General features: G+C 39.2%; 1 non-coding gene across 1 annotated transcript; it reads right to left on the bottom strand.

Moving 5' to 3' along the window:
• Positions 1–1651: 1651 nt before the first annotated feature.
• LOC130466463 (small nucleolar RNA R71) lies at positions 1652–1758 on the bottom strand. Its single transcript, XR_008926688.1, has one exon. It is a non-coding gene; the product is annotated as a small nucleolar RNA R71 (small nucleolar RNA).
• Between the last annotated feature and the right edge of the window lie 15551 nt (positions 1759–17309).

The following is a 17309-nucleotide window of genomic DNA, read 5'->3' as shown; positions in this document are numbered from 1 at the left end:
ATTTTGGCCCGATCGGGCCGACTATCGAGTGATTCGCCCGATCGGGCGATGCGTCGCCCGATCGGGCGACGCCAACCTCCAGCTGTTTTTCGCGTTTTTAATTCCGTTTTTAGGCCTTATTTTGGCAAAACTATATAAGCAAACTTGTTTTATTTTTTATATCATATTTTTTTCCAGCACTAAACCCTTAGTTTATTTCTCTAAGTTTTATTTCCTCTCTACATTAATTCAAACACTTAGTTCGATTTATATAAAAACACAAGCTTTCAATTTCCATTGTTCGAGAATTAGGTACTGCTTCTTACTTTAATTTATTCTATTGCTTTGATCATGTTTTCCATTATGTTAATCGCTTTGTTATTAGTTATCATGAGTGAGTAGTTTAATTTCTAGGGTTTAGGGGATCCATGAATCCATGATTGGGATTATATGTGGACTTGATTATTTGATTGATTGATTATAATTTCTATAGCTTATTATTATTGCTCGTCAATTCTGTTCGGCCGGACTATTTTGATTTGAGTTTGATTAACCTTAGATTATGCGCCGAGAGGTATAAATCTGATGTTTTTGGTATGTGGCTATTAGATAGGAATTATTTCTAGTACGTAGCGAGAGCCCGCTAGTTGTTCTATCCTAAGGAATTCATAAGATTCGAGAGATGCATGTTTTCCTAGTTATGATTGTTAATTAATTGTTATTGTCCGTTGTCCAATCCCGGTCTGCATTTATGGTGAACCGCTGCCCTAGATTCCCTTAATATTGTTATATTCCAGTTTGATTATTTGCCTTAGCTTAATATACAATCCAATCCAATTCTTTGTTACCAGTAGTCTAGATTAGTTAATTAATAGTAGAAAGAACATTGTTTCCCTGTGGATACGATCCCTGCTTCCCTTGCTATATTTTTGATAGGTTTATCTTTGATAGGAGTGCGATTTAGCCTGTCAAATTTTGGCGCCGTTGCCGGGGAAACGGTTTTATTTTCTGTTGTTGATTGATTATCCTAGATTATTGTTTGTTACTACTCAAGGAACTCACGTTCCTTGAGACCGGATCTCACATTGTTTTGTAGTCTTTGTCTATGCCCAGGACCGTAGGTACTAGTAATCTTACTCCATTCGATCCTGAGCCCGAAAGAACCTTTCGTAGACGAAGAACTTTCATTGCACAGTGTGGGAATTACTCTGATTCTGATCATAATATTGGCGATCTTTTTCCTTCAAATACAGATTCAGTTTCAGAGATAGAGATGGGTGACGAAAATCTGATACCGCCACCTACCCCACGGCTTACGGACTATTCTAAGCCAAGTCTGTCCGTGCTGCCAAAGGCGATCATGCCTTCTATTGCAGCTGAGACCTTCAAGATTGAGCCCGCATTGATTAACATGATCGAGAGACGCCAGTACGGTGGGGAACCAGGTGAAGATCCGAATCTTCACATTCAGTCCTTTATCCAATATTGCTCCACCATCAAGCAAAAGGGATTGACTCCGGAGCAGACTATGGAGATACTTTTCCCGTTCTCTTTGAGTGGGAAAGCTAAACTGTGGATTAATGGGTTGAATCGGGCGGCTTTGAAAATCAATAATTGGGAATCCTTGGCTCTTGCTTTTTATGTTAAATATTTTCCACCTGAGAAAACGGCTCGTCTGAGGGGTCAGATATTAGGTATCTCACAACAAGCGGATGAGAGTTTGTTCGAGGTTTGGGAGAGATTCAAGGATTTGCAAAGAGAATGCCCGCACCATGGTTTGGAAGATTGGTTCTTGATTCAGCAGTTTTATAATGGTCTGGGCAATGAGTCTAGATGTTTGTTGGATTCAGCTGCCAGTGGGAGGTTCATGCAACTTGAGGTGCCTAGAGCTATGGAGGTGATTGAGGAGATAGCCATTCACAATGCCCAGTATGGAAATCCTAGAGGTCTATCTAACAGGGGTGGTAAGCATGATTTAAATTCTATTGAACAATTAACTGCCCAATTGACTGCTTTACATTATAAATTCGATAATATGCAAGCGGCCAATGCTCAATCTGCCCAACCTGTTAGTGTAGCTGCTATGAGTGCCCAACCTACTACTATTTGTGAAAGTTGTGGAATGTCTGGTCATTATGCACAGGAATGTAGAAGCTCTATTGAACAATGTAATGCTTTTCAATCCTACAAACAAAACAACCCATTCTCCAACTCTTACAATGAGGGCTACAAAAATAACCCTCTGCTTTCCTACAGGAGCAACAACATCCAAAACCCTCACCAAGTTCAACATCCACCACCACAACCATATCAACCCCCACACCAACAATCTTACCAACCCCGAAACAACTACAACCAACAGTCTAGTGGGCCACCTGGGTTCTCTAGACAACACACATCACCCCCACAACCACAACCTCAAGCCACACAGCCTGACCCTATGCTAGTAGAGATGAGAAACATGATGCTACAAATGCAAAAATCTCTAAGTGAAAAGGATGCAAAAATCGATGCTCTTACTGCTCATAACAAGATCATTGATACACAGTTGGCACAGATGGCTACCACTATTGCAGGGAGGCCACCAGGCCAACTTCCTTCACAGCCCGAAAATAGGGAGTCTGCTAATGTAATTACATTGAGGAGTGGTAGGGATTATGATGGTCCTTCTATGCCGGTTGAGGTTGATTCCAGGGTGTCTGCTAGTGATCTGGTCGGTGAGGAAATCCCGAAGATAGTTATGGGTGAAAAGGAACCAGCTGAAAAGATAGTCAATGAGAATGAGGCTACAACTGCGGTTAACCAGGGAGCGGATATACAAGTACCACCTATTGCACTCCCCTTCCCAAACCGACAACTCAAGAATAAGCTAGACAAGCAGTTTGGCAGATTCTTGGAAGTGGTCAAAAATTTGCAGGTAACGGTTCCTTTTACTGAATTAATTTTACAAGTTCCTGCTTATGCTAAATTCATGAAGGATATTTTGACCAGAAAACGTGCTTTTTGTGAGGTAGAGACTGTAGCTTTCACTGAGGAATGTAGTGCTTATTTGCAAAACAAGTCTCCACCTAAACTTAAGGACCCCGGGAGTTTTTCCATCCCATGTAACATTGGCACCGTATTTATTGATAAAGCTTTATGTGATCTAGGTGCTAGTGTGTCTGTCATGCCTTTGTCTGTCTGTACTAAACTGAATATGGGTGAGCTTAAGGTTACCAATATCACTCTACAAATGGCCGACCGTTCTGTCAAATACCCCTTAGGTGTTTTAGAGGACGTCCCTGTTAGAGTAGGTAAATTCTATATACCTGTGGACTTTGTAGTATTAGACATGCAGGAGGATTCTCAAATTCCCATAATCTTAGGTAGACCCTTCCTTCATACGGCGGGGGCGGTAATTGATGTTAAAAGTGGGAAATTGACATTGTCTGTTGGGGATGATAAGGTGACTTTTAATCTGAATAGTGCCTTAAAAAGTCCCATGCTAGAGGAGGAACAATGCTATCGCATAGATGTAGTCGATTTTATTACTCGTGATAACGTCTCCCAAGTTCTCGAAAGAGACCCTTTGGAGGCAGTGCTTTGTTGTGAGTCTTCTGCAGGTGATAGCAGTTCTTGGAGTGCTGAAGTGGATGCTCTGGAGTTGGCTCTTAATGGTGGAGAATCTGAGCCGGAGAGCACCAAATTGAAGAGGTTAGTTCGGCCAGTTTGTTCTGTTAAAGAGGTAAAGAAACCCGAACTTAAACCTCTTCCTGCTAACCTTAAGTATGCGTTTTTAGATAATGAACAACTTTGCCCTGTGATCGTCAGTACTGCACTTGATGCAGGCCAGTTATCCCAACTTCTTATTGTGTTGAAAAGGCACAAAAGGCCATTGGGTACAGTATTGATGATTTAAAGGGTATTAGCCCTGACTTTTGTATGTATAGGATACATCTAGATGAAAATCATAAACCATGCATTCAACCCCAGCGTCGTTTGAACCCTGTCATGCAAGATGTTGTAAAAGCTGAAGTTATGAAATTGCTTGATGCGGGTATGGTGTATGCTGTGTCTGATTCTAAGTGGGTGAGTCCCGTTCAGGTAGTTGTTAGGTTATGATACATATGACAATTCATAAATCATGCGGAAAAACCATAAACCCAGGAAAACATATTATTTACACATAATCATTTAGCATAGATTAGATGCATACTCTTTGTTGCGTGCCTTCCCTAGCTGCGCCCGAACCGAACAAGAACAAGTCTTTAGGACTCCAAGTGTCGTCCCTCCGTAGATAGTCCACAGCACGTCCGGATCCGCCTTAAGATTGACCAACTAGAATCGCCCTTAAGGTACTATTATTTTCGGCACTTTATAGGCAAATGTGTGACTGAATTTTTCTCTCAAAAACTCACTTTGAATACTTTTAAACTTGTGTTATAAATTGTGAGCCCTAGCCTCATATTTATAGCGGTATGGAAAGGGAATCGAAATCCTATTCAGATACAAATTAATCAAACCTAGAATCCTACAAGAACTCTAATTTAATTAATTTATCAAATAGAATTAGGAATTTAATCATTAACCGAACTCTGCATGTTTTAGGAAACGTGCACAAACACAAACACTTGCACACATACGCACGGCAGCCACGATGGGCCTCATGCGTGCGCGCGAGCAGCAGCCCATTCAGCGCCCGCGCGCGCTGCGCGCTGCGCGTGCTGTGCGCGCTGCGCGCAGCCTGCTGGGCCTGGCCTTGCGCTGGGCCTGGCGTGGCTGTTTGTGCGGCGCGCTTGGCTTGCTGGGCGATGGCCTGGCTTCGTGCTGGGCCTCGTCCGGCAGGCCTCGTCCGATGCTTATTCGTACGATGCGCTTCCGATTAAATTTTCCGATTCCGGAATTCATTTCCGATACGAACAATATTTAATATTTCCGATTCCGGAATTAATTTCCGTTTCGAACAAATATTTAATATTTCCGTTTCCGGAATTATTTTCCGATTCCGGTAATATTTCCGATTCTGACAATATTTCCGTTTCCGGCAATATTTCCGATTCTGGCAATATTTCCATTTCCGATAATATTTTCCGACACGTACCATGTTTCCGTTTCCGGCAACATCTACGACTTGGATAATATTTATATTTCCGATACGATCCATATTTCCGTTTCCGGCAATATCATCGTTTCCGGAGTATTCATTCCTTGCCTGTGACGATCTTAGCTCCCACTGAAACCAAGATCCGTCGGTTCCGAATATTCATAGATGGAGTATTTAATGCTATTAAATACTTGATCCGTTTACGTACTATTTGTGTGACCCTACGGGTTCAGTCAAGAGTAAGCTGTGGATTAATATCATTAATTCCACTTGAACTGAAGCGGCCTCTAGCTAGGCATTCAGCTCACTTGATCTCACTGAATTATTAACTTGTTAATTAATACTGAACCGCATTTATTAGACTTAACATAGAATGCATACTTGGACCAAGGGCATTATTTCCTTCAGTCTCCCACTTGTCCTTAGGGACAAGTGTGCATTTCCTAATTCCTTTGTCGCTCGATGCTTGCTCTTGAACATAAGGTAAGAGTTGTCATCCTTATTACGTCCAGAGGTGTTCCTCGGTTTCAGAGTTCAACTGATCAAATAAACAGATAATCATAGCCTATGATTCATCCGAGCACGGCCATGCATTTCACAGTTTCTAGCTCTCCGAGTGGCCTTGTACAACTTTTAAGCATCTCATCCCGATTTATGGGAGGACAATCCCAATCTTGCGATCTTGAGATTAGACTTCGTTTGATAGGTGATTACCTGAGCGTTGCCTTTATAGCCTCCTTTTACGGTGCGACGGTTGGTCAACGTCAAAGCAACCAGTTCTCAAACAAGTAATCTCAAATCACTCAGGTATTGAGGATTTAGTGTCTAATAATTTAATGAAATTTACTTATGACAGATTTTCATCTCTTACAGTAAAGTTTCATAGGTCTTGTCCGATACTAGTCTTCCCAAAGTAAGTATCTATGCAAATGATTATAACATTGCCATGTCCACATAGTTCAAGAAACAGAACTACTAGTCATCTTGCATTCTAATCGTCTAACGTTTTCTATGCGTCCAATTTTATAGAAAACTCCGACTAGGGACCATTTTCAACCTTTGACATTCAAGTTCACTTGATAGACATTTCTTAGTCACAGGACTGGTCCTGACAGTCTATCTTGAATATATCGTCAAATTTGAAGGGACTCATCATTTAATACTAAACCAAGATTAAATGGAATATGAAAATACATTTCATATATGATAAATGTTCAACCCCAATGTTTTATAACCATGGGCCTCAAACCCATCTTCTAAAACAATTCATGGAATTCAAAGCTATGCTTGATTTCCAGTGCTACAATGTGAGTGTTGCTTCTCACTTGTTGCATAGGTTTAGTTATCATGCTTTGCCAATCTTAATATCCTTTTCATCGAATGTTCTTCGAGATATGATGATAAGATCTTTTCGAGTTTGTTTATTATGTGATCTAGTCTTTCTTACTTCGATGGTGGTTTTACTCACTTTGCAATGAAGAACCATCAAGTTAGCAGACGTTTTTCTTGCTTCAAGAGTGGTTCTACGCATTTTTCAATGAAGAACCATCAAGCCAGCAGATAGGTGATCTACCCAAGTTCAGTGAAGAACTTTAAACAACCCTGTTTTATTGCTTCTTAGGCAATAATTACTTTTACTTCAACTGTATAGGTTGCTAGTGATGCTTTGTTTGGATTTACCTATCCAAGCAGTTCATAGATATGTGGAAGACTCTCCAACTATATCTTAGAACATAGAAATTATTATTTTAATTTCCCACGCAACAACTCATGGTCTCCAATCCATGTTGCCATTTCAAAACACGATGCTCTATAGCTCGTCCTTATCAATGGTTAACTCCAAAGGGTCTTGCTTGATCCTTTGCCAGTGTTTATGCGTGTAGCATCAATATTTAGCATATCTTTATTTCCTTGAATCAAGAACTATTCCTATGTACCTTTTCAAGTACCATAAGTATTCTTGATCTCAATCTAGTTGATCTTTACTTAGATCAATAGAGATTGGTATATGTTCGTCATGGCTAAAGTCATACGATACGTTTTTGGCGATCCTCATATTATATCATACATGATAAATTCTTTTGCAGAATAATTCCCAATTGAATTCTATTCATGTAACTTTAGCTTATCTAGTTTCAGTAGATACTAAATTCAGCTAAATTCTTTGACATATAATATAGGTTAAGAATCTTATTTAGATCCTTTGATGTTTAACTTAGTAAATGCTTATACATAGTTCAAACATCCTTTACTTAGATTTATTCACATGGGTCGAATATCTCCAATGGAGATTTTCGTGTTTGATTTAGTAAATGCCATTACTTAATCCAAAACAATATCATAAGATCTTTGTAAATAGATCTTAATACCCAGTATGTACTAAGTTTCGCCATGGTCCATCATTGATGAATAATTTCAAATCTAAGTCATTAGCATTTGAATGTTGTTTCACAATAGAGAGATATGTGTGTAATACACATAGGACCAATTAAGTTTTAAGTACTCCCACTAAACTTCTTATATATCTATAAGAATCATGTATATTTTATGAAACTAAAATGCTTATTAGCTTCACTTAAAATACAGTTCCAATTCCCAATTGCTTGCTTAAATCTGTACTTAGATTTTATAAGCTAGCTTTCCTTTTCAAGCATTAATTTGGATCCACAAATTCTATGACATACCATGTACATATTATATTCCAACATTTGATTGAGGAATACGTTTTGTCATCCAATTGCCATATGTACCAATATGCAATCATTGCTTGAATTATAGACTTAAGCATTACGATTTTGCATGAGGTTTCAACACAATCCATGCCATGAATTTGCTTTTAACCTTTAGCAACTAATCTAGCTTTGTGTGTGAACACAATTCCATGTTTGATGGTTTTTATCCTTAAAACAAACTTGCAACCAATAGGTGTGAAACTATTCTTGCAAATCAACAAAATTTCAATTTTGTCATCAAAACATTGAGTATGTTTTATGGCCTTTAACCAGTTAAACATATAGTCTATATATGGCCTCTAACCATTTTAGGGAATCTGGGTTTCGTCATAGCTTTCTTACAAGTCACTTCTTTTAGTTTGACTGCAAGTTGTAGGTTTCTTTACTATCTAATAGAAGAATTGCATAGTTTCAGTGACTTGAATTCTATGCCTACTTGGGTATAGAACATCAAACAATAGAATATCAATAGCCACTTGAAAGTCCTTTGAATATTCTGTTCTCCTTGAAGCACTTGTAAAGTCTTCTAAGAGATATCTATTCTTTAAAGCCACTTCTAACGTCCTTAAAGAATAAGTTCGGATTTTCTGAAGCACTTCGAAAAGCCTCCGGAATGTCCGTTTATGTTTGTTGTTCGCCTCGAAAACTTTCGAGGTCTATTTTCTCCCACTTGTCATTTTGGAAACGAATTTCCAAAAAGGACATTATTTCGAGCAAACAAACATTATGTTCTCAAAAATTTGTGGTAGAAACAATACCCTTGTGTTTCATCATAATGAAACATATATCTATACTTGAGCCTTAGTTTGTCGAATGACAAACACTAAGCTCCCACTGAGTTTTGCAACTCTCTAGATATATTTTGAAAAGATATTCTGAAATTACTTTTCAATAGCATTGACGAATTTGGTTTAGTTTGGTGGTAGTTGAGCATTTTGTTTTAGAAATTATAGGAAAAGTCTTTATGATCCATCATTGATCGAACCAAGTACTAATTGACTTCGATTATGCCATATCTTATGGACCTAGATTGTGAAATTACAACACACAATCATTGATGATCATATTTGGTCTCAAGTAATCATCAACATGATCTAACCTAGATCTTTATGATTTCTTGCCAAGTGGATTTTATACTTCTGAATCTTTGAACTAGCCAAACAGATTCAACTTATATCACATTTGAGTAAATAAACCTATATTCACTCAAATCCATGTGAAATAATAAAGTCATAAAATCTTTCTTTAGCTTTGAACTCTATCGTCTAGGCGTTCTAACAATAGTTCATATCTTTTGTTACTTTCAACAAGTAAGACTGGTTGTCTTAAAATGATCTAGAAATCAATCAACTTTCAAAAGTCCATCAAAATAGAGCTTTTGAAGTTTAACTTATTGATATGGTCTAAGCAACAATGCCAAAGATTAGTGTAACTCAAATCAAGGGTTTAGTAAAGTTCTTTAAAGAGTTGTTTGTTTTAATCAAGCATATTGACTCAACCTGTAATTGACCATTTCATTCAAATAAACAAACAAACATTGTTTTTGTTTTTCTTGAATGTGAGTCTTTCTGTGTTTGAAAAATAGAAATTTAGGTATGCTGATTATGGAACAAAATAGCCATTAAGTTCCAGCCTTTGAAAGGACTTAAAACAAACTAGATGACCCTACAACTAATGTAGCATTGCCATGCTTCATTTCCCACTTGTAGGTCATTAGTGTAGCCTAGCTTCCATTGTTTGAGTTTTTACCGAAGTAAGAACCTCAAGCGGTATATGATACCAAGGAAGTTTGATTGCTAGGTCACTTCTCTTTAAACATAAACTTATAGGTAGAAACGGAATCGTAAATTCCTTTCATTTGTTCCTCGTTTTCCTATTTCTTGTACCCTTTCTTATAGTCTTAAGAATTGAATTCTTTAGTGTTGACTTTTATACTTTGTTAGACATGTCCAATGTCACCAACAAGGTTCTTTACCATTTTATGTTGAATATTCTGTTTCAACTAGATGATCTTACCAGAAGCTTCTAAAGTTCTCTAAGCATCGATCTATTCGAACGTCTAGGGACTAGACTCATTCGAGAATTAAATGGAAAAAGATATTAGGTTGTTAACCATTGGTAAAGCTGAGCGTATTAAACTCAATGCTTTATGATCTCAAAACTACATTGTATTTTGAATTCACAAGCACCAATTGGTTTATCATTCGATTTTGATGTTCGAAAACCACCATAAAAGTCGCTAAAAGAAACGTACATTTTAAATTGCTCACTTTCTCTCATTTCCGTGAATCGTTCTTGGATTCACTACCAATTGAGGAAATTTACTGTTACCTTTCTAAAAGGATTTATTGCAGTGCAAGATATTTAATTATAAACAATAATTAAAACATACATTGAAGCATGCAAAGTCTAAACATTTATCATGAATAATAACTTGAAATTAAAGCAACCATGCAATTCAAACAAGTTATTAGCATTTTATTCGATTTTATTGTTCCGGCAGGTGTGAATAAAATGATTCCAAGACCCTAAAATCATTGAAGAACTAAGCACAGTTTGTCGACTTAATCCTAAAACATCTTAGGTAAGCAAAAGCCTTTTGCTAATAGTCTAGAAACTATTCTTGGTTGATAGGTACGTCTAAGAACTTATTAGGTAAACCTATCGATTTTGCCACGACATAAAAGGACTCCTTACTTATATCGTTGAGTTTCACCAAAACTAACATGTACTCACAATTATTTGTGTACCTTGCCCCTTTAGGACCAATAAGTAACACCTCGCTGAGCGAAAACTATTACTAGATTGATGTAAAGGATATCCAAGCAAGTGTATATTTTGGCATGGCACCTTATAACTCAATTTTTAAGTTTGGAACTTAAGGCTCTTACTATGTTGGTTAGATTTTAAGTGAACTAAAATCCTTAATCATGCAACATAATCAAGCTTTTGATCTCATGCATTTTAAGACATATTTAAAAGCAATAAATAACTTAAAACATGCATAAGATATTTGTGATCTAGTATGGCCCGACTTCATCTTGAAGCTTTAACTTCAAAGTCCGTCTTGAAAATCTCCGTGGGAGGCACCATTTTCTTCAAATAGGATAAGCTATAACTAATTACAACTATTTGATGGTACGCAGACCATATTTGAATTGAAAAATAACTTTGGTACTTTAGACCAATTACATTCAAATTAATGGTACGCAGACCATATTTTCTATCCTATTTGGGCCATACTAGTCACTTCATAACCTGCAAAACAGTACATATACAATATATACCATTCACCCATTCATTATCATGAATGGCCCACTTAACTGGTTAGTAAAACACATTATGCATCACGTAAATATTTGCAGCAATTAATCAAGGGCACCAATAATCTACCAATTATTCAGTCCTTATTAATTCTAATCAAGTTGTTTTAACCTTAAGGATTTGTAGACCTAATCAAGAGTTTATGACTAAAAAGCGCTCCCACTTAAACCAATAAATTTACATGCTTTACTAATTTTAAACATAAAAATGTATTTCTAGTCCAACCGGAAACATACAAATTTAATTAAAATTTAAAGCTCATATCAATTTATAATTGAATCCAAAAGTTTAATTTAATTTCAGTCGTATTTAAATTAATTCATGATTTTAATTTTAGTAAAATAATTAGAATAAATAAAATTTATTATAATTACAATATTCAAAATTAAAATCCAAGAAAATAATTTAAATTATTAATTTTAAAATTAATTAAAATTACGTGAACTGAAATTCTCAAATTAAACATTCAAAAACGATCTTTAATCGTAACGCAAACACCCTACGCGTTGCACGCCCATGGGCCGCACGTACACAGCCATTGCTGGCCATGTGCGCGCAGCCCATGCGCTAGTCGCATAGCTGCTGCATCCCCATCGCAAGCCTCCGCACGCATTGGTGCTCGCTGCGCGCGCCAGCGCTCATCGCACGCGGGCTATCGCTCGCAGTGCGCGCGCGACATCGCTCGCTGGGCGCGCGACATCGCTCGCTGGGCGCGCGACATCGCTCGCTGGGCGCGCGACATCGCTCGCTGGGCGCGCGAGCCATCGCTCGCTGGGCGCGCGACATCGCTCGCTGGGCGGGCGACATCGCTCGCTGTGCGCGCGAGCAATGCTGGCTGTGCGCGCGAGTCCTCGCTCGTTGTGCGCGCGATCAATGCTGGGCGCAGCGCTCGTGGCACGCGAGCTTGCGCTCGCTGCGCGCGAGGCTGCGCGCTCTTGTGCGAGGCAGCGCGCGTTGTGGCGCAGCTCGCTTGCTGCCCACACGCGACTGCCTTGGCTCGCCCTTCGCCCATGCCCATTCGTCCATTGCTCGTGGCACACGACACAAGGCAGGGCTGCTGCCTTGTGCTCGTGCACTACGCCCTTGCTCATTGCATTCGTGCCGCACGGGCGACGAGCTCCCTTGCTCGTCGTCGCATGCCCGCATTATACAACACCCCTTAAGGGTAACACGAAGCGTCCATTGCTTCGTGCGTGCAAGTTATATGAACGAATCGCATAAAAATTTAAAATTTATATTTAAAATTAATGACAAATTAATAAATAATATTAATTTCATAATTTTAGGGCGAAAAAATCGAAAATTTATTATCCAATTGATTTCCGATTGTTATGGATTCAAGTCTAGGTCATAAAAATTTAAAATTTATCGTAAATTTACAATTTTTATGGTGGTTTTTAATCATAGGTTTCTAATTAAATTACAATTAATTATGAAAATCAAATTAATTCTAAATTATTCTAATTTTCAACAAATTAATCATAATTAATAATTAGATTGCATAATTAACAAGACTAGGCATTCAAACTTGTTAAACATATGCAGTAGGTCAATCAAAAATTCAAGATTTATCAACAAGAATCGCAAATATTTAATTTAACATCTTAAATTTACGAAATTTTGCATTCGAAAAACTAAAACCTTCGAAAAGTCATAGTTAGGCTTCGAATTTGAGAATTCTGGGTTCGGCAGAAAAATATTATTTTTGTCAAAATTTTAGAATGCCTTTTACATGCGGAATTGACACAAAAATCACTCAATTCGGATGAGTAACGAAGAAACTGCCGAAAAACTGCGTACGTATAATTAAATAAACGCAATTTGCAATTAATTAACAATTACGAAAATTAATCACCCCTTTTAATTCTTGCAAATTTGTAATATTTAACGATGTTCATGCAATTTAGATTATGAAAATAATAAGGGGCTCGTGATACCACTGTTAGGTTATGATACATATGACAATTCATAAATCATGCGGAAAAACCATAAACCCAGGAAAACATATTATTTACACATAATCATTTAGCATAGATTAGATGCATACTCTTTGTTGCGTGCCTTCCCTAGCTGCGCCCGAACCGAACAAGAACAAGTCTTTAGGACTCCAAGTGTCGTCCCTCCGTAGATAGTCCACAGCACGTCCGGATCCGCCTTAAGATTGACCAACTAGAATCGCCCTTAAGGTACTATTATTTTCGGCACTTTATAGGCAAATGTGTGACTGAATTTTTCTCTCAAAAACTCACTTTGAATACTTTTAAACTTGTGTTATAAATTGTGAGCCCTAGCCTCATATTTATAGCGGTATGGAAAGGGAATCGAAATCCTATTCAGATACAAATTAATCAAACCTAGAATCCTACAAGAACTCTAATTTAATTAATTTATCAAATAGAATTAGGAATTTAATCATTAACCGAACTCTGCATGTTTTAGGAAACGTGCAAAAACACAAACACTTGCACACATACGCACGGCAGCCACGATGGGCCTCATGCGTGCGCGCGAGCAGCAGCCCATTCAGCGCCCGCGCGCGCTGCGCGCTGCGCGTGCTGTGCGCGCTGCGCGCAGCCTGCTGGGCCTGGCCTTGCGCTGGGCCTGGCGTGGCTGTTTGTGCGGCGCGCTTGGCTTGCTGGGCGATGGCCTGGCTTCGTGCTGGGCCTCGTCCGGCAGGCCTCGTCCGATGCTTATTCGTACGATGCGCTTCCGATTAAATTTTCCGATTCCGGAATTCATTTCCGATACGAACAATATTTAATATTTCCGATTCCGGAATTAATTTCCGTTTCGAACAAATATTTAATATTTCCGTTTCCGGAATTATTTTCCGATTCCGGTAATATTTCCGATTCTGACAATATTTCCGTTTCCGGCAATATTTCCGATTCTGGCAATATTTCCATTTCCGATAATATTTTCCGACACGTACCATGTTTCCGTTTCCGGCAACATCTACGACTTGGATAATATTTATATTTCCGATACGATCCATATTTCCGTTTCCGGCAATATCATCGTTTCCGGAGTATTCATTCCTTGCCTGTGACGATCTTAGCTCCCACTGAAACCAAGATCCGTCGGTTCCGAATATTCATAGATGGAGTATTTAATGCTATTAAATACTTGATCCGTTTACGTACTATTTGTGTGACCCTACGGGTTCAGTCAAGAGTAAGCTGTGGATTAATATCATTAATTCCACTTGAACTGAAGCGGCCTCTAGCTAGGCATTCAGCTCACTTGATCTCACTGAATTATTAACTTGTTAATTAATACTGAACCGCATTTATTAGACTTAACATAGAATGCATACTTGGACCAAGGGCATTATTTCCTTCAGTAGTGCCTAAGAAAGGGGGGACAACTGTGGTGAGAAATGAAAAAAATGAGTTGATACCAACTAGGGTAGTCACAGGTTGGCGCATGTGCATTGATTATAGGCGTCTTAATGTTGCTACTAAAAAGGACCATTTTCCCCTTCCCTTCATTGATCAAATGTTAGAAAGGCTAGCCTTTCACAAGTTTTTCTGTTATCTGGATGGTTATTCTGGTTTCTTTCAAATTCCCATACATCCAGACGACCAGGAAAAGACCACCTTCACCTGCCCCTATGGTACCTTTGCATATCGTAGGATGCCTTTTGGTCTGTGTAATGCGCCTGCTACTTTCCAACGTTGCATGATGAGTATTTTTTCTGATTTTATTGAGTCTATCATGGAAGTGTTTATGGATGATTTTAGCGTCTATGGTACTTCTTTTGATTCTTGCTTGCTAAATCTGACTAAAGTTTTGAAAAGATGTGAAGAGTGCAATTTAGTCTTGAACTGGGAAAAGTGTCATTTCATGGTTACTGAAGGGGTGGTTTTGGGACATTTGATATCTGATAAGGGCATTCAGGTGGATCGAGCTAAGGTCCAAGTGATTGAACAATTACCCCCTCCAGTTAATGTGAAGGGTGTTAAAAGTTTTCTTGGTCATGCGGGGTTTTATCGCCGCTTTATCAAGGATTTCTCTAAAATTGTTAAACCACTTACCCAGCTCCTTCTCAAGGATGCCCCGTTTGTGTTTACTGATGCTTGTCTTGAAGCCTTTGACAGGATTAAACAGGCACTGATTTCGGCTCCCATCATCCGTTCTCCCGAATGGGATATTCCGTTTGAGATAATGTGTGATGCAAGTGATTATGCAGTTGGGGCAGTGCTGGGTCAGAGAAAGGAGAAGGTTTTACATGCCATCTATTATGCAAGTAAGACCTTGGATGAAGCTCAAGTTAATTATGCAACTACTGAGAAGGAGCTTCTAGCTATAGTCTATGCCTTGGATAAATTCCGCACCTATCTGATTGGATCCAAGGTGATAGTCTATACTGACCATGCGGCCCTTAAGTATCTGCTCTCTAAGAAGGAAGCCAAGCCTAGGCTTATTCGATGGATACTACTGCTACAGGAGTTCGATCTAGAGATCCGCGACAAGAAAGGGGCTGAGAATGTGGTTGCAGATCACTTGTCTAGATTGAGGTATGACGATGGTAAGGGATCTACACCGATTGATGATTCATTTTCGGATGATCATTTACTTGCACTTGCCAGTCAGTCACCATGGTTCGCAGATTTTGCTAACTACATTGTAGGTAGAATTCTTCCGGCCGATCTTTCATATCAACAGAAGAAGAAATTCCTACATGATGTCCGGTTCTACTTTTGGGACGATCCTTACTTGTTTCGTGAGACTGCTGAAGGGTTATACAAGCGTTGTATTCCAGAATGGGAAGTTCAAGGTGTTATCAGTAGGTGTCATTCTTCACCTTATGGTGGCCACCATGGACCGTCGAAAACAAACGCTAAGCTGTCACAATGTGGTTTTTACTGGCCTACTATGTTCAAAGATGCACAGGCTTTTATTATGGCTTGTGATGCGTGCCAGAGGGCCGGCACTATTTCGAGGAGGTATGAGATGCCACAGAACGGGATCCTTGAGGTTGAGATTTTCGATGTGTGGGGAATTGATTATATGGGACCATTTCCATCGTCCAAGGGTAACTTGTATATCCTTGTTGCTGTAGATTATGTGTCAAAGTGGGTGGAAGCCGTTGCCTCACCTACTAACGATGCTAAGACAGTCATCTCCCTGTTCAAGAAGATCATTTTTCCTAGATTTGGGGTTCCGCGCGCTTTGATCAGTGATGGAGGGTCACACTTCCATGAGAAGCATCTGGATGCGCTCCTGCGCAAGTATGGAGTTTATCACCGCACTGGACTAGCATACCACCCTCAGACGAGTGGTCAAGTTGAGGTCTCCAACCGAGAGATCAAATCTATCCTTGAGAAAGTGGTGGCAAAGTCTAGGAAGGATTGGAGCGATAAGCTAGATGATACTCTATAGGCATACAGAACCGCCTTTAAGACACCTATTGGTACCTCCCCGTATCGATTGGTGTATGGCAAGGCGTGTCACTTACCAGTAGAAATGGAGTACAAGGCTTATTGGGAAATCAAACAGCTCAACATGGATGCAAAGCTAGCCGGTGAGAAGCGGTTACTTCAATTAGGTGAGCTCGATGAATTCCGACTACAAGCCTATGATAGTGCCCGGATTTACAAGGAAAAGACCAAAAAGTGGCACGACAATCACATTTTGCATAGAGAGTTCGCGGTGGGCGACAAGGTTCTACTTTTTAACTCTAGGCTTAAGTTATTTCCTGGAAAACTTAAATCTAGGTGGTCTGGGCCGTTCACTGTGACTATGGTAAGCAAGTTTGGGTCTGTTGAAGTAGAGAATGGGAATGGTGAACGATTCAAGGTCAACGGGCAACGTCTGAAGTTGTACCATGATGGGGCTACTGTAGGAGTGGTTGAGGTCCATCACCTCAATCCCTCCGCCTCATAAACTGCATATTCAAGGTAACAAGGTTGAGCGGGACCTAGAAATAAACCAGCGCTTTGCGGGAGGCAACCCGTATTTTATCGCTTTAAGTAGTATAAGTTTGATTTTTTTTGCATTTTTTCATTCTATTTTTGTGTGTTTAGTTAGTATTTCCATACCTAAGTGTGTTTAAGTATTGTTTTTTTGGTGTTAGTGAGGCGAGAAGAGGGCATTACGCTGTTTGGGTGTTTAATAATGTGCAGGCCTAAAGCTCCAAGTTCGAGAAAGTGAAATTACGCACAAGGCCAAGCACGCTGCAAACCGCC

This window comes from Spinacia oleracea, chromosome 1 (genome assembly GCF_020520425.1).
Source record: "Spinacia oleracea cultivar Varoflay chromosome 1, BTI_SOV_V1, whole genome shotgun sequence".
Classification (NCBI taxonomy): Eukaryota; Viridiplantae; Streptophyta; class Magnoliopsida; order Caryophyllales; family Amaranthaceae; genus Spinacia; species Spinacia oleracea.
Note: the sequence above shows the minus strand (reverse complement) of the source record. Positions and strands in the feature narration are given on the sequence as shown.